Source organism: Pelmatolapia mariae, linkage group LG17 (genome assembly GCF_036321145.2).
Source record: "Pelmatolapia mariae isolate MD_Pm_ZW linkage group LG17, Pm_UMD_F_2, whole genome shotgun sequence".
Taxonomy (NCBI): domain Eukaryota; kingdom Metazoa; phylum Chordata; class Actinopteri; order Cichliformes; family Cichlidae; genus Pelmatolapia; species Pelmatolapia mariae.
Window position 1 is genome coordinate 15438788 of NC_086242.1, and position 19293 is coordinate 15458080.

Consider the following 19293-nt stretch of genomic DNA (forward strand, 5'->3'; position numbering starts at 1 on the left):
AATTTCACTGTAAATGACAATTTGTTCTTGTTTGTGCTCAAGGTTGCAAAGAGGTAAAAATTAAATAAAAATCATAAGGACAGTCATAAATATGTTAGGGGACCATATTAAAATAAAAGAAGAAATGCAAGTAAATATCAGGGACAAGGTTGCAGAGAAAAGTGCATCATGAGGATAAATACAACTTAGAAGTCCAGGCTTTGGGGTAAGAGTGAGAAAAGTTTGAGAACAGTTAGAAATGAACTCTTAGAGTTTAAAACCAAGATCTATTGATTGACCATAGTTAGTGGCAGCATGGCAGCCGTCACAACAAGTGAGGCCAGTGTGAGAATGGGCTGTCTAGAGATTCTCTACCTACCTGGCAGGAGGCACATCACACTTCAAAACAACTCAACAAAATACTGCGAGTATGTGAGTGCTCAACCACAATGCCTAATCATCATACCTCAAGCAGAATAATTACCCCGACTGTCCATCACACCTCTGCAAACAATTTCATCAGGGCTCGTCAGCACAGAAGCACAGTCACAGCACAGCACTGAGTCTTTAAATGGAGCTAGCATGTCTTGGACAGCTTGGAACATCACGATCACCCTCGTGGGTGCCGGGTGTCTCCAAATCCTAAAAAGTAGGTACTTGTCTGCCTGATATATCCTACACACTAGAGAGGAGACAGCTACAGCAGCATGTTAGCCTAAACAGGCCACCTGTCACATTACTTTGGCATGCAGTATTTATTACCAAACAATATCCCAATTAGCCATGACAGGAAACAAAGCTTTGTAACACTTGAGAAATTAATAGAATGTGTTTGCAAAAATCATGTTGATAATTTTCTCCTATGTTCTCCTGTTTGACCAATTAATTTATAATAGCCTGATTCATAGTCAGCTGTGCAGCCATTATTACAATGCACAAGTGTAAAACAGCAAAACAACATAAATAACTGTCTTCGTAGTTTAAAACCGCAGACACACTCATTAACATGATGTATAGCATAGATTTTAAATTCTTTTCTTTCTTTTTTTCAATAAAAGCTACCACTTTCAGACAGTGGTGTTGGGGATCCTGTTAAAATTGATGGAATTATGAACACAGAAAAGTAGCATCAGATTTTTATCCACCATGCAATACCATCTGGAAAGCATCTGATTGGCAATAACTTCAATTTTCAGCTTGACAATTATCCCAAACACATTGCCAATGCAGTAAAAGTGTACCTGGACAGAAAAGCACACAGTGGCTCACTACCAGTCTTGGGTTACCAAGAACCCGGACTTCAACACTTCTGAAACAGTGTGGGAACATCTGGACAGAGAATGTAACAAAAGGCAGCGAACATCCAAAGAAAAGGTTTGGATGTCCTTCGAGAAGCCTGGATAACTATTTCTGAAAACTACTCAAAGACATTAGTAGAAAGCTTGATTAAAAGAGTTCAGGCTGTGCTGAAGAATGAAGGTGGCTTTAGAGGGGACACACATGCAAAAGTTGCAGTAAGCTGCCGAGAGGGATATTTTATTTCAAGCCAACAGGAAAATAATCACGGAAATAGTTTAAAGAGACATTACGAACACATAGAAATACATATTAGCTACGTAGCATAATTTTTCCCAGCACTGAATGCCACTGGAATGTACTTCATGTACTTCATACCTTTCTTTGGTCACTAGCGACTTGGCTTTAAACATATTATCTCCCCCTGCTGGTACTGCAATTTGCCGCAACTTGTGCATGCATGTCCATTTCACAAATGGACATGGTGGACTGGCGTGTCTATTGTATCCTTTGCCGTGATATCGGGCTGTCCATGTATGTTTGCATGTGTCGAATAAATTGATTCATCTTTAAACAAAATATATTAAATAAAATGAGGCGTACTCAGAACTTTTGCACAATACTCTCAAAAAGCTAACATAAAGCCAGATCAGTGTCAGATTATAGTCAGTCATTTTAGGCATTTAGGCAAATGTGTTTCATCTTTTATGTTCTGCATTAGCAGCATGATACCAAAACCTGCTGAAATGTGACTGAATAAATTGATACTGCAAATTGGCTTAACTTAAATCAGACAGCTTTTGGTACCTAAAAGGTGTTTTGTGCATTCACATGTAGATTATCTTCATAGAGTTAATTCAGTCTATGCTTCGGAACTGCACCTAAATGGGCAACGCTATCAATGCCTCTGGGCTCCCCATGAGCCCAGAAGGCCACAATCACTGTCTTTGTTGTAATTTATATAATTGCACAATTTCTTCAAAATGTGGACCCCTGAAATTGCAGATAAAAACTTTTGTATTTTACTAAATCAGCCCCAGTCTTTAGTTTTAATACCTTTAATATTTTAGATGGTGTTATGCTGACATGGTGAATATTCTTTTAAAAAATACGTTTCATCAGATTATCACTGACTAACTGATATGCACTCAAAGTAGGGCAGGGAAATAATCCACTGAAGGGAAAATTAACGGGCTCCCAGAAAAAAAAACACCCGGGGAAGATGTGTGCGGCTGCTCAACAGGGGCCCACAGCTCATTTTACCCAAGGCCCTTTGGCCGATTATGTTTCTAATGAAAAATCATGTCTATGCATAAAATAATGTTTTACGCTGAAAAAAACCCCTCTTCTTGTGTACTTTCTGGAACACAAGAGGAAAAGAACAAAATGTTCACAGAACAGAAATCAAACATATAGTTTGACTAAGCATGTTTGCAGTTCTTAAAAAATCCAACAAGATCCATGTTCATATGACAACAGAATTAAAGCTGGGCTATCTTTAATTTATCATATAAATTTAATATCCATTAGATTTCTAAATGCAATATTTTATGTTTTGCAACCAAAAGGCTAAGTTAAATTTATCTTAAATTATGAAGTTAATTAGCAAACTAGGCAACACTAATTGCTTGTTTTTGCCTTCAGAACAATAGTATGGAAATCTGACTGTGGTGTAAGGACTTTTCTGTCATGTGAAAGTAAAGCAAAGCTTATAATTCATTAATCTCAGGATCAGGAAAAGTTTACAGGATTTAAAGGAAAGCCAACCATCTCCCAGTGCCCCACAGCCACCCAACTGGTTGCTTGTATCTCGAATAACGATGGATATGTACACTTCATTTCCTGTAATCATGTGCCGCTCATGCTTGCTTGTGCGTTGGTTTCTGCATGTTAATGAAAGGTACTTATTGAGTCATGGTGAAAGACAAACGCATGGGCAGAGCAACATCACTCACCATGATCATGACCGATGCATGAATTGGTCTCACGATTTCCAGTTACAGTTATTAACTGGCCATGAGTAATGAGGAAGCAGTTTTCTGGGCCTCATCATAAGTGCCTCAGTATTAACACACTCCAGAGAGGGGAGTCACGATGTGAGCCACAAGCATAGAAACAGACTGACTCAAGCTTACATAAAACAAGGTAATGAGAATGCTCCGGCTTATTTATTTATTTATGTTTTTATGAGGAATTTATGTATTTATGAGGAAATTCAATTAAACTGGTTTTCAAAAAATGATTCAAATTGATGTTTGTATTTCTAAGTTTTACTTGGTTGTAAATACAATTTTAATCTTTACCTTCAAAAGGCTTATAAATCAACCTTATCTAATGTTATCATAGAAATAGGATAACTGAATAAGTTTTATGTAATAAAGCCCATTTGGCAAAATGAAAATGTGTTCACAGAAAAAGTATGGCCAACATTTGATTTTGGAGGAATCTTTAGGGATCAAAACAGATCTCAGGCTGCCTTTCTTCCGACTAATGCTAACTTGTTCTTGTTCTGCCTAACAGGGAAATTTGCGAGCTTTCAAATTCAAGGTCTGTTCTGTGGTTGATGGATAAAGTCAATTAATTAATCCAACTTCTGCAGCTGAAGCTTGTTAGCAACTATACAGCAGATTGCATTCATTGAAGCCCGGTATTCTCTTTGTTACGATTTGATTTGATGAGCTACAAATGCTCCAGATTAATAACATTTTGACAGTGAGAAAAGCTGAGTCGATCTCTGTCTGGAAACAGGATACTGTTTTTAGAAAGTTTTTAGGACTCTATTGAGTGCTGTAGAAAAGTTAGTGCAGCCCATTATTCAGTAACATGTAGAACCACCGTTAGACACATTTCTTATTTTTTATACACAGCTCTTTTAATTTCCCACCACAGCACTTCAATCAGGTCGAGGTCTGGACTTTGACTGGGCCATTGCAACACCTTGATCCTTTTCTTTTTCATCTATTCTGATGTAGATTTAATGGTTTGTTCCGATGCAACTCTGCAGATCTACGCCATGATGGCATGCTCTTCTAGAGAGAAGAGGTTCTCTCATGGCAGTCCTTCCAGTAAACCCAGTTTCCAATGAACTTCAACATTTAACAAGCTTAACTGTTTAACTAGTAGAGTCATTCGCTTTTTTGCAGTCTCTCTCTATCCAGATGTTCCCAGATGTTGGGGTGAATTTGGTCAGATGTCCACTCCAGTGGCATTACGTTAACACATACTCTACCTAAACGCTCCAGACCGGCAAACTGCCAATACTTCTGTTTTGCTGGTTACACCTGCTGATGATCAGTTGATCAAGTGTATCTGGTTAGCAGATCCTTACCATTTTAATTATTGTGGAAGAAATAAGGATGTACTTGATGTAGGGGCTGCACAGTGTCTTGAGAAAACTTCATCATAGGGAACATTGTAAAGTAGTTCTAATAGAGTTAAATTCAGTTAAATATTGTCCCCCACTTATATGTACGTAAAATATGCTTCAGTAAATGTTTAACGTTTTGTAGGGTTGGCTTATGTATCTAAAGTAAAGATTCTATTATGTCAGTTAAAGAAATTTCAACCTGAACAAACACTTCAGTACTCCAGAAGGTGTATGATCGTGTATTATGAAGACAGAGATAAGGGAAAAGGCTAGGGGGAAATATGAGAAAGAACTTGAGGTCCTGGTGAGCTCTGATATTACTTTGAGTACAAGCTAATGAGCTGTTGAGACAAACAGAGACTGCAGAAGGAGTCTAGTGGTCAATTTCATGAAAAACACACAGTCAAAATTCCCCCTGAACACACTATTACATGTTTGTTTTTTCTGTGGGTGATTATTACAAGGTATGAAGTAGTCTCATTGCTTTCCTGCCAGTAGAACACATAATAACAGTAATATCTTCCAATATAAAACAGAGCTTTTCCTGCGATTATGGCAAACCTAGTTAAAAAGTATTATACTTTTCTCCTTGTTCGTTCTAGGGTGTGTGCATCTGCATGAAATAAAACATTACATTTGAGTCTTTTTCAGCATGCTAGACTGGCACTGCATCAGTCTCTATTAGACACCTGTGTCTCTTGTGGCAGCTTCCTTGACCTCAGCGGATGAAAATGTTTCTCCACCTGTACAGAACAAAGCTGGAGTCCTGTGAGACATCATGTGTATGAATGAAAGATGGGAAGTGGTAGACACAGACTGAACCCAGCAAATGAGGTCTAGGGGGCTGTGTAGTGTGTGTGTGTGTGTGTGTGTGTGTGTGTGTGTGTGTGTGTGTGTGTGTGTGTGTGTATTAATATTTTGAGTGTGAGGTGGGAGGTCAGTATAGGGAGGTGGGATGAGGTGTTCATTCTTTTCCCCAATATGGAAAGCTGTGTAACACATCAAAGCATGTCCAGATTCCAGATGGCCGACAGCAGTCTGTGGCCTTCTGATGATCATGCATTACTCCAGTGGGAACTGTTAGGGGGGCTGGCTTCTACTACTTGTACCTGGAAGACACTAAATAGGCATGATGAGGAAGGAAAAGATGTATCGTCATAGACTGTGGTGGTTTCCCAGTGATAGAAAACATGAACTTATGGCACAACAGCTATTTTATTTAATGAGAAGATTTGTAAAGAATGGGAGATTCTGAACCTGGACATCAGAAAAAAATGCTTTTAAATAAAATTAAATAAAAGCACAGGCTCAGATGAGTGAAAGAAAAGAAGTGACTCAGACCAATTGAAAAACCCCTCTAAATAAGAAAGGTGAAAAAAAAACATTTTGTAAAGTGAGGAAAAAAAATAATAATAAAAGATGAGTGGGGAAGAGCAACCAGGAAACATATAGTACAAAGACCGACTGAAAAACAAAAAGGGTTTTCGAATGGCTACAAATCCACTCAGAACTATTGGTAGAAGCTGAAAAAGCTGTAAAAGAAGGTCAACAGAGAGTGAAAAAATTAAAGTTCAATAAATGCCAAAAGCCTATATGGCCTTTGGCAAAAAGTACTTGGTTTATGGTTTGACTCAGACTTCCTGCTGGGATGCCAGAAATTCAAAAGAAAGAGTCTTTGCACACATGAATTCTTAAATACTTGTATTTGATCAAGGAAAAAACAGCATGCACAGCCACAGTGTGAGGTACTGCTCAAGGTATTTTATCCTTTTAAAGTTCAGCTTTCCAAAATGTCTCATAGGCTTTGTATCAAGGAAAATTCTTTAGTAAGTTTTTACTTTAAAATGTGTTTATAGTGCTATATTGTCATTTACATGACAGGACAGACAGTAACTAAAAACATAAAGAAAAAAGTAAAACCACTTTGCAGTAAAAGAAAAAAATCAGTATTTGTGAAAGCAGAGAGGAACATGAATCGTAAGTGTTTAGGTTATTTAACCTTTCCTTTGCTAAGAACAGGAAACTGAGGCGTTTATGAAAATTGGACGTCACAAAGCTCAAATCCTCTCAAGCTGCCTTGTTGACATGACAGTGAGTTCACTGTACTCAAAAAGCCTCCACAGTCACCAGATGTCAATCCAGTAGAGCATCTTTGGGATGCGGTGGAATGAGAGATTGTCATCACGGATATGCAGCCAACAAATCTGCAGCAACTGTGTGATTCTAACATGTCAATGCCGACCAAAATCTCAGAGGAATTTTTTTAAGCAAAAATGAAAATAATAAAAATCAGTGGCTAAGTTCCTTTGAGAAAAAATGTATTATAATATCATCCTTTTTCTTTCTGACTTATCCATTAGTATAAACTTGCTGCAAGCACACTGCATCAGAGGAGAGGCAGAAAGGCTGTGCTGCTGAGATCACAACACTGTATGCGTGTGTCAGATTGCTTTGAACACAAAAGATTCAGTGGTGGTCTGAGCTCATAATTCATTCCCACATTTTGCGAGTAATTAAAGATCCATTGTTGTAAAAAAGGACACTGTCCTGTTGAAGGCATTCTTGCGTCGCTGAGGGAGGTTTTAGTGTTTTTTCTCAGAGTAGTTCTGTGCTTTTTATGTTCGAATAATGCTGACTATTCCCTCTGAAACCTATGGTTTCAGCCTCAGATGGAATCACAAAATCCTTATACTTAAAGATGAAGTTGGGTCCATTTGACACAGAAGTTAAAGAAGATGGGTTTAAAAGTGAACTTGGAGAAATCTTTTGTATATATCCTAGTTCCACACCCCATATGCATGCATATACATAGCTAAAACCTACTTTTAAGGAAGATCAACAACAATCACAAGTTGTATCTATTAAGTGCCACTTTTTCAAGTGACCTGGATAATATTTTTGATAGAGAATACATTTTTTTAAGGAAATCTGAAAAAATGGTATTGTGACAACCTATGAATGCAAAGTCTGATAAACTAAAAAAAAAACATCTTTCCAATGTGTTTCCTCTCTCAGCTTGTGACTGGATTTTCTCTTTGTCATTTCAGCCTCTGACAATGCTCATGCTTCGACTTTCTGAAGGCTATCTGATTTCAAAACAACATCTGGAGGGAGCTCAGCTTGAACCTGCTTTTCTTTCTTCATTGTGCGCGCATCTTTGTGACTGTCAAGCAGACACAAAGCCAACCAAATCCAAATCTCTTCCTTGTTAAAATCTCACACTTCTTTTTCCCTCCAATCCTCTCAAAGCTGTCTACCACGGCGCAAAGTGCCTTGTTAGATCTGATCTGTTGCTGCTTATCCTGCAATATCCCCAGCTTACTAAGTCTGGATTATACAATTAAACTCCACAGTTTTGCATTTCAAAGCTTAAGCCCTTCATCAAAGTATAAACAACATACAGAATTATGAAAATGAACAACAGCTTAAAAAAAATTGAAGCCCGCCTGCACTGGATGTACACGTACAGAGGAGGAGCATGTATCCTCATCAGAAATACAAGAAGCTGGTTATTAGTTTACAATTTTGTGCTCATGAGCTGTTTCTCTCTTCTCTTTGGTTTCTCTTTTCAGGTTATTTACTGTGAATGCGATCCTTTCCTCTAGTCTGCCGGCTCATTCATTCGTCTCATTAGCAGTACCACTGTAAAGTCAGCTCTCAAAGCTTCCTCCATCAAGGCTTTTCTGCTGGAGCAGACTTGCTCTGGTTGCCTTCCTCATTCCGTCACATCCTCAGGAGCAGTCAGTGACAGTAAATAGCCGGGGATCTGCCTCGCTCTGCTATAAAAAGAAATTACACAGTTATGTCCAAAGTTAGGTCTTGGTCTTGATTCCCTTTGAGGTGAATTTTTTTTTTTGCTTGTTAAGGAAGAACTGGGACCACCCAGTGGAGCAGTAAAATGTCCAGATGTCATGATCTAACGGTTACATCTGTAGTCACAGATTTTGCCAACAAATCAGTCCCTTAGAGAGCTACTGTGATTGCTCTGGGCACAAAAATAAATGCACTAAGACAAACGTAACTTGTTGCATTTTCACAGAACAACATGCCTGTGGAAAACAGGAAGCACTACATTGAGTTTGTGCATGTTAAGGCTGTCAGTGCGCTTCAAATAAAGGGATCAATAAACTCTCTGAAATTTTCCAATAGGTGATTGGTTACTTGAGGTTTCTGGCAGTTTCTGTGAAATTAATTGCCCGCGCCAGAATTATGCAGGGCTTGAGACCAGACATGTACCCCCCAGGTCGCTAAGGAAGTTTGTGACCAGATGCAAAAGCCTGTTGTCAGTCTCTAGCATGAAATTGGCTCTTAGGGATGGGACCCAGTTCTCTACAAGAACCGATTCCTTGGAATCATTAGTCTGCTTGCCTATCGATCATGCTTATCAGTTCTTGTTCTTGGGCTATAACGAGCTGATTTCAGTTGTCGTCGGAGGAAAAAAGTAGTGGAATTTACAGCCTGGATATCGACATTGCTTTCATTTTTATTACACAAAAGGACAAGAGTGTAATGTTAATGTTCAAACTGCATCCAGGACAGAAACGACTGCATTATGTTGCTAACACAAATTTGGCTCATTGCAAGCACTCAGGTAAACAGCATGCTAATGCTAAGCTGGCCAAAAAGTGAAATGAATTCACTGAGTGAATGCCGATCCCAGCCCAGCACCAGGGTCAATGAGCAGTTATTTGTGAGCTGCGGTGAAGCCAGCCGACCACTGAACTTCATCAGGTAAGAAATGGATGAGCAGTCAGGCTGCAGTCTTTGTTTCTACCTGCAAATGTTTCTACAGCAGAATCACCGTGGCAATCGCTTTGTAGTTTCGTTGTGCTGGTTCTCATCTCTTCTTTGCGCTCTTGGCTTTGTGTTCATAACTAAATACTAAGAAAAAAAATCATATGTGTGTTCTCATTAGGGATTTGTGTGTGGATTGTAGTAGACTGTTAAATGGTAATTATGAGACAATGTGTTGCAGGTCATTTTACAGAGTAAGATGAAAGTAGTGTTATGAGTAATTAATTATTTTCTCCTTGGAGTAATTAAGTAACACACTTACTTTTAATAAAAGTGTTCTAAGCAATATGTGTAATTCATTACTTTTTTGAGTAGTGACCCAACAAAGAGAGGAAATCCAACATGCACAAACATTCAACCATACAACATGCAATTAATTTACACAAGTGTAATATCTTTGATATGCTTCTTAGTGATAGTGGTAACTCAGCTGCCAGAGTGGCTATGACTCAGGAGGTAGAAGGGATCGTCTGTTTACCAGCAGTTCCTTCATTCTGCATCCTGCATCCTTGGGAAGATGCTCAACTGCAAGTTGCCCACAGTGAATCCATCATAGAGTGTGTGGATGAATGTTAGACAAGGCTCTTGGGGATCAAATAGGAGCACTGTATAAATATGTGTGTTAATGAGGCTTGTAGTAACTGTCACTATATTTAAATGGTAAGTGTTTCTACACAGGTCGGTGTCCTCCTTTTAAACTGTAGGAAACCGTGGGAATTAGCTAGAAAGCTGCTTTCATTGGTGTGGGAACCTCCAGCAAACACATGCCAGTTAGTTGGAGAATACATATTTTTTCCCTAGCAATGGGGTTGGGTAGGGTCTCTGACTGGTTTCTAGGTCTGTGTGATGGGCTAGTAAATTTTTTTCAGCTGCTTTTGTTTTTCTCCAGGTGTGACCCATGAATAATTTTGAGAAAACACTGTCCAAAAATCGAAAGCAATTCCAAAGTAAATGACTTCTCCAGTGGCCAATTTCCCATTGATTAGAGGTCTAAAAGATGTCATTAACATCTATATGACATCTCTCTGTTTAAAAAAACCAGCAGCCCACATTTAAATCCCCACTTTTTTAATATGACCTACCCTTCAGAGCTAATCAATTGTTGCACAGAAACAGAGGGTTATATTAGTTATGTTGGATTGCTGAGAGATGGTTACATACTATGATAGTGCAGGGATATGTACAGTATTGCTTACTATGCAAATAATAATGATGGAATATAATTTATATATAAATATATAAATAGCCAAAATCTATCTATCTATCTATCTATCTATCTATCTATCTATCTATCTATCTATCTATCTATCTATCTATCTATCTATCTATCTATCTATCTATCTATCTATCTATCTATCTTTCTTTCTTTCTTTCTTTCTTTCTTTCTTTCTTTCTTTCTTTCTTTCTTTCTTTCTTTCTTTCTTTCTTTCTTTCTTTCTTTCTTTCTTTCTTACAAATTCTACATGAAACAAAGACAAAAAAATGACAGGTTTTGGCTTCAGTGGGGGGGTGCCAGTAAAAGTGACTTAATTAAGCCTTTCTCTCAACATGGGGCTGACAGGCACATAAACTATGTTAATTAGTAAGGCTTACAAAAGCTGGTAGGCATTTTTAAAACTTTGGACAATGCAAAGTAAGCTGTTCCCACTGTGATGCACTTCTGTTTAATAAAAAACCTGTTCTAACGGCTTCTTATCTAAGAAATTAAACTATATTGATGTGCCTCCATTATCCCAACCAATTTTTATATACAAGCCACATCATTAAACCATTGACAAGTGAAGTGAAGCGCATCAATAGTCTTGTTATATTCCAATGTTAGCTGGAAAACTTTAGGTACTGGCATTCATTTGGATACTACTTTGACATGTACCACCCACATCTGACATTCTCCCGCATACACTTGCTGCAGAAGTGAACCTATTCTCACAAATTTCTGTAACAACATTGGGTCGCAGCTGTTGTGGCAACATGAGGATCTACCCTTTATTAGCTGGATGGGTTTTAGGTTGTGACTGTTTGGTGTGTGCCTACTGCCTCTAATTATAGTCTTCCACATTTCTGCAGTCATTATACCTGCATGTTTTTTCTATTCTGCCATATAGTGGACATTACCTTTAAAAAGAAAAACTTGTTAATCAGACTATATGACAACTCTGCATCTTCATTCCCCACCTCTTGATGAAATTACTTCCTAGATTTGCTTCATCTGAAAATGATCTGCATTGGTTTTAATGATACTTGTGAAACATAAGCTGACTTTTCTTCAAGCACTTTATTTCCTTACTATATGGGGGTGGGTGAAGGAAATAACAACAGGACAAAGACACTGGATACCAAGGAACTGTACACCGATTTTCTTTCCACTAAAAATCCTCAAACTATTGAAACAATGCATTTTTTGTGAGGATAATCTTTGGGATTCATTTTAATCTTTCTGTGCTTGCATACTAACCCAGAATGTGAAAAGGCACTGTCCTAAATGTGTCTCTGCTCCCCAGCATCTCTCCCTGCTCTCTATCTGTCCATCTTGCCTACTCATAACTTATTCCATTATGTTTCTCTGTTTCCTCCTCGCCCCAGCCCCCTGAGCGTTTCCCTGCCCTCTTTCCTTTCTTTGTCTTTTCTTTCATTTTCTGTTGATTTCCATCCCTCTAATCCTTCTTCTTGGTGTTAGGATGCGGGGTTTCTCAATTGCAGCTTCAAGGACAGTTTTCACGTCTAATCACAGACAATGCCTCACAGATATGACGATTGTGGGGATGACCCAGCCAGTTGTTTCTGATTATTTGTCCTCTACTGTCACGCCTCTTGCTCGGCCCTCCAGGTTGTGTTCTGGGGACCCATGGCAATGACCGTTCTCTCCCCAGCAAACAGGCGCAGATACTGCACCACAGTCTCACATACTCATACAGTAAACTCATCTACATGTGTGTGATCTTGCCATAGGCAAGGGATTTGCAAGCTTGTGTGGCATTTCCTATGAATTCATGCATGCTTTTGTGAATCAAGAGAATGAGGCCACCAATAGGGTTGTATAGATTTTATTTTCTCTGCTGATACTCCCCAGTGCTCAGGGGAACCCTGACCCTGACAGTTTGCTGGCAAGCCGAGGCTCCCATTGATCACTTCTCACACAGTAAACAAACAAAGTCTCCCATCATCCCTTGCAGTGTCTCTGAGCAGAACAGACTCCAGGGCACAGACTGGCAACGTTGGGCCTATAATCCTGCATTACCCGGCTGAGGTTTACTTTGTGCCGATAAAACTTTACTACCGTATCGTATATAAAATAAATCACATGAAGAAAATTTATTAGATCCAAAGGTGTTATCAGCACAGACTACAGCACACACAGTATCAGAATCCCAAAAGAATTATTTTGCAATAGATGAGAAAAGATATTGGATTAGAAATAGAGTAGCTTATTTATTTATATATTATTAAAAACTCTGTTATGATCAATGGTGCTGGTAATTTTAAATGATGTGTCTGGAGATGTGGATTTGTTTTTCTATGGGTTTAATGCTCTTCTCCAAAGAAACCCATGGGGTCAATGATTGCATTTCATGCCTTGAACTTCTCACACTGTTAACATACCCATTTAAGCATACCTGAAAGTATTTTATAGGCAAAGGCAAAAATAAGAAAAAACTTCAATCCTTGGGATTCAAAAGACCAAAGTAGAAATCATATGATAACGACATTCAAGCTATTTCTTTGTGATGTGATACTGGGCAGGTGACCTTTGGTGTTGCAAACCCAGGTGTTGGCAACACCTGGTTAGTAAAAAATGCAATGCAGAATTGCTAAAACTGCAGTTCCTTAAATGGCCACCAGACCCTATGCATTAGTTCAGGGGTGGCTAACTCCAGGCCTTGAGAGCCGGTGTCCTGCAGGTTTTAGATATCATCCAGGGTCAACACACCTGAATCAAATGATTAGTTCATTACCAAGCCTCTGGAGAACTTCAAGAAATGTTTAGGAGGTAATTTAGCCATTTAAATCAGCTCTGATGGATCAAGGACACATCTAAAACCTGCAGGACCCCAGCTCTCGAGGCCAGGAGTTGGCCACCCATGCATTAGTTAATGCCCATCTTTAATCCAAAATACATATTTTCAAAACCTAGTAAAACTCTGGCATTTACATTTAATATGGATTAACATTACACATTTAATAGGGACATGGCTGCATACATTTAGACAGTTTGTTACTCTTTGAACATCTTAAATTTAATAACTGAAAAATAACATTGCTTGCTCTGTGATTAATTATAACAACAATTATTAACTATAACCAGCTTCTTGTGTCCATGAAGTCCACCCATAGAGTCTTTGGATGCACTTTGATAACCAAGCTTGCTAGCCTTGGCTGATGATTAAACGCTCAGCTCTTGTCTAATTATTGTCACTTTGGCTCAGAAAAAGCCAAGACGGTGACATACATAATGATGTTTTGAGGCTTCAAAATAGGAATTTGGAAAGGGGTTGTCATATGGTCGCTAAGTGTCTCTTTTTTAATTTGACTCCATTCCAGGTAACTCTGCTCACACATATTTTGGACTAACCAGTCTATCTGAACACCAAGTTTGCTTGTTTGTGGGTGTACCCCCATCCCCCCAAAAAACCCTCACCAGCAATACGCAACATCATTGCACTTACAAATGTACTTTCAGCCCTTGTACTTACATGTAAAGCAATAAGCCTATACATCACGGGGTGGCCAACTCCAGGCCTCGAGAGCCGGTCTCCTGCAGGTTTTAGATATCACCCAGGGTCAGCACACCTGAATCAAATGATTAGTTCATTACCAGGCCTCTGGAGAACTTCAAGAAATGTTTAGGAGGTAATTTAGCCATTTAAATCAGCTGTGATGGATCAAGGACACATCTAAAACCCGCAGGACACTGGCTCTTGAGGCCTGGAGTTGGCCACCCCTGCTATACATCTTTTAAACAGAGAATGAATATCTCATTCAAACAAAAGTCTTTATATTCAAGCATTGTGCAGAAACACCAAAAACTTAATTTTTAAAATTTAAAAAAGTAAACTGCTACATCTAAGTGTATTTTAGCTAGTGTTTGATATACTACCAAAGCAGCCCAAGAGTTTCTCAAGGCAAAGAAATTGAATAGTTAAGGTTCCTCCTCTTCTCCAGGTGCACACCTACCTTCTCTCTGACTCTCCTCTCCTGCTCGATCTGTCTTTCCCTAGCCTGTGTCCTCCACATCTTGCCACAGATCTCATCCTGGTCCATCAGGACTAAACTGAGAGCTGAGCTGAGCTAGTTGAAGAATTGGAATTGTGGACTTTTGGAGAAACTCAACTGATCAATGAGTTGAATCAGCGCGTGAGTATAATAAAGAGACTTTGGAGAAGCTCTCCCTGCGAAAGGACTTTATATAGGACTTTATTATGAACCCTTGAAACTTTGTACAACCTACCTGAGTTAATTCCAGAAAAGAATTCCAAGCAATATTCTTGCCTGTTGTGTTCGCAAAATTTTTAATGAAATGTGTTTTTTCCAGTGCGTCTGTCTTTTGGAAATCCTAACATAACAGGAATATTTCCAGTGGCCCAGTCAGTCACCTGATCTCAACCCAACTGACAATGCTTTTCAGGTATTAATTCAGGTGTCAGCACACCTGAGTCAAATGATAATACAACACTAAAGAAAAACCCACAAAACCCACAAACTTGCAGCAACTGCTGCAGTAAAGGCCTAGCAGAACATAAAAAAAACCATTTGGTCCTATTTATGGGTGCTAGAATTGAGATTTCCCTCCAAGTACTCAAAACATTCCTTATATTTAAAGTTATATTTGTCTAATTACTTTGGGGCCTTTGGAAATGGGGGACTGTGTATAAAAATGGATGTAATTCCTAAACAGCTGATGTAATTATTTTTTTTAAGCTCTTCGTTTAAAGATGAAAATCTGCCCTTCAATCATGTATTGATTGTTTGCTTTAAAATCCACTATTGTAGTGTATGGAGGCAAAAACTGTCTTTGTCTAACAAATTATGGGTCTAACTGTATGCTGACATTACAGCGTCTCCTTTGGGTACCCATTGCTCAAGAACCTTCATACCTACAGGTAGGAAAATTACCTCCCGGAAGACACCATGTGACGCTATTCGACAGCTTGAATTGTTTTTCCTTTGAATGCCAACACATAAATACTAAGTTGTCTTGAGCACAAAAGCAAAAACTTCCACCTGTGATGATGAAGTAGCATTAAGGTGAAACTGTCTGAATGATTGGAGGCAAACTAGACATAAACAAAGCACCATATAATTAAACTGCAGGTAACTATATGGTAATTAAGCCGTATACTATCAGTTTTCTTGACAACATGATGCAAACCTTTTATGTTATGAAACAAAACAACAGAGAAGATACATTTTCTTTGTGTTGCTCTATTTCTGGCATAGAGGAAACTATAGTTTCTTTATTTTCCACAGTTTCCTGATTGCAAATGAGGTGACAGTGTTCTTTGTATGCTCAATTGCTCCCCGGGTTGCTTTTTTCCTCATCTCACAGCGATGTCTCCCTGCGATCAAGACGGATCAGCCTTGCAGAGAGAGGGAGAGAGAGAGAAAAGAGAGACCAGCCGCTGTACCATTCACATTATTTGCACTCACTACTCTTGCACTTGACAACATAATTACCAAAGCTGAGGCCCTGTGCAATTAAAAGCCAGTGGCTGCTGACAAACGGGGGTTTGAGTTAAGGGAACATGGCAAAGATGAGTCAAGATCTCAGCAAAGGTGTTCGAAGATAGCAACTGTCCCAGTGTTTTGACAATGCTGACAGTAATAGAGGAAGGATCATGAAAATCAAGGAAAAGTTTAACCAGCTTAGCAACAGATGTTAATTGCCAGACTATTTAGATTCCATTCATTAAAAGCCCTTCCAACCATAAACTTTGTTTATGAATGTGCTCAGAGAACAGGCTGGCTGAAGGAAGTGAGGAACAGTTTGGGGGGCTTTAAATAGCAGCTTCTAATGGTTTGGGTTTTTTTTTGCATGACTATTCAGAATAATATGACCTACAAACATTGACTTCGGATGGTCAAGGCTCACAGAATTAAACTAATGAATTATTCAGGCACCTCTCATTAATTTTAGGTCAAACATTTTAAGATTTTTCACTTACATGCTGGCCTTGGGCACTGATGTTGTGAGTTGAGCATTGCCTGGAAACTGCACTACACAGCTCCATTTGTAATTACTGCAACTTGAGGTCAGGTCATTGTCAAGAACTGTGACTGTTCAACATGAGCTGTTTGTGTTTTTTCCTCATTCAGGAAGATGAACTGGTGACCTGTCAAAAACCCAGTGTCAACTTGGATAGACCACAACTCCACCACATGAAGATGAATGGCATTTGATTATTAATTTTGAAATGCTAATAACTCACTAGTATTGGAGTGGGCAAAATCAAACACTCATGTAAATATACCCATGTCATACATGCAGTCAGTGGACACTTCATTAGGTACACCTTGCTTTTAGAGTTGCATTCACTTTGGCCTTCAGAACTGTCTTAATTTTTCGTGGCACAAATTCAAAAAGCTGGTAGAAATATTTTTCAGAGATTTGGGTCCATCTTCACATGATAGCATCACACAGTTGCTACAGATTTGTTAGCTTCACATCGATGAGGCAAATCTCTTATTTTCCACATCCCAAGATGCCCCACTGGATTGTGTTCTAATGACTGTGGAGGCCATTTGAGTACAGTGAACTCATTGTTATGTTCAAGAAACTAGTTTGAGATGATTTGAGTTTTTTGATGCGTTATGTAGTCGAAACAGCAATCTGAAGATGGGTACACTGTGGTTATAAAGGAATCTGCATGGTCATCAACAATGCCCAGGTAGACTATGGTGTTTTCTCAATGCTCAGTTTTTCCTGAAGGTCCAGAATGTGCCAGGAAAATAAAAAAGGTTTTGTGTTGTTTACACCAAAGTCTGTCCCTACCATTGGAATTTCACAGGACTCATGAGTCCACGCAATGATTTTTCAGTCTTCTACTGTGTAATTGTGATAATTGTGTTGAGCCTGTGCTCATCTGTTCAGACCATTCTCTCTAAAACCAATAGATCGCTGTGAAATACTATGACCAGCTCATCTTACCAATAACCATTTCACTTTTAGTCACTTAAATAACCTTTTTTTCCCCAATTTTGATGCTCCCCACTTCAGAATCTTCAAATAGCATGCTTAGGCATGTCTGCATGTCTAAATGCATCGTGTTGCTGCCATGTGATTGGCTGGTTAGAGCTCTGGGACGATCGTGGCTCAAGAGTTGGCAGTTCATCTTGTAATTGGAAGGTTGCCGGTTCGAGCCCCGGCTCCGACAATCTCAGTTGTTGTGTCCTTGGGCAAGACACTTCACCCATTGCCTACTGGTGGTGGTCAGAGGGCCCGGTGGCGCCAGTGTCCGGCAGCCTCACCTCTGTCAGTGCGCCCTAGGGCAACAATGTAGCTTGCCATCACCAGTGTGTGAATGTGGTTGTGAATGGGTGGATGACTGAATGTAGTGTAAAGCGCTTTGGGGTCCTTAGGGACTAAGTAAAGCGCTATACAAATACAGGCCATTTACCATTTACTCTGTATTGTTGAGCAGGTATATCCAACAAAGTGGGTGGCGAGCTTAAATATATGTATCCTGGGACTGTGTTGACTGTAAATCCAGCTTCATTCCCAAGCAAGTACAAAGAATTATCAATCAACTCTGCAGTCTCCATGAACTACGTACCACCCTTCAGTTCACTGTTTATGGTCAACTTCACTTTTTTAGTTTTCCTTTCACTTTTTTCAAGTGACTTAGAAGCTAGAGAGTGTCTGCCTATCAGAAGGATGGTACAGTAGGTGCCTGCTCCCAAACTGTGGGATCTGTCAGTAACATTTGAAATGCTGGTCCACTTCATTTATTTATTCTTTTTGTAAATTGTACTTATTGTAGCAACCAGCCCAGCACGAAACGGCATTAGAGGATGAAAATGAGGACAGGATTCCATTTAGCTAAAGCTTAAGTTGGGAAATTGATGGTCCCCAAACAAAGTTAAAAAAGTGTATAATTATTTCTGTTTGTATGCCAATTCTGCTCCATTTTGTACCAATTGTCTATTTACTAACCTCTGTCTTTGTAATGGGACATACCTCGATGATCAAATGCAGACACTAAGAGCATCTAAGCACTCAGGCTACTGAGAAAGTATATCTATCTATATACTATCTTATGCGAGTCCTTAATAAAACAAGAGCAGGGCAGTGAAATTCATTCTGCAGGTCAGATGACTTTGTTACCAGCAGATAGAAAAGTCCCTTAGATAGGGGGCTATTTAGATAAAGAAACACAAACACTCACATAGGTTTGTCTGTGAGCCTGAGTGCATGAATGCAAGGCCAGGGGAAAATAACTGTCACCTGTGATGTGTGTTAAGTCTGACTAATTATGTCCCTGTATCTATTTTTATGGTAATATGTGCAACCCTTCTGTGCACTGAACATAAATCACAAATATAATTTTTGTTTTTTAATGAAGAAAAATTACCAACTTGTGGCTGCACAGCTTGTTAGACAAACAAAATGACTCGAAGTTCCCGGTGGGCAACGTGGCTCCAACCTTTCCAAATGAGCTCTCCATCACATGTAATCAATAATTGTCAGCCCTTGCTCTGCTCTGAGTACTGCTGCTTTCAACTATTCCAAACTTTGCATTTTTTTCCCTGCCTTGTCCACTGAGTCCGCAGTTAAAGATTAATCAGGTGATTTGGGCCAGCAGGGGCAGTCTTTACAAATTGTTTAACTGTAAACCCTTAAACAACATTTTAGAACTGAAGAG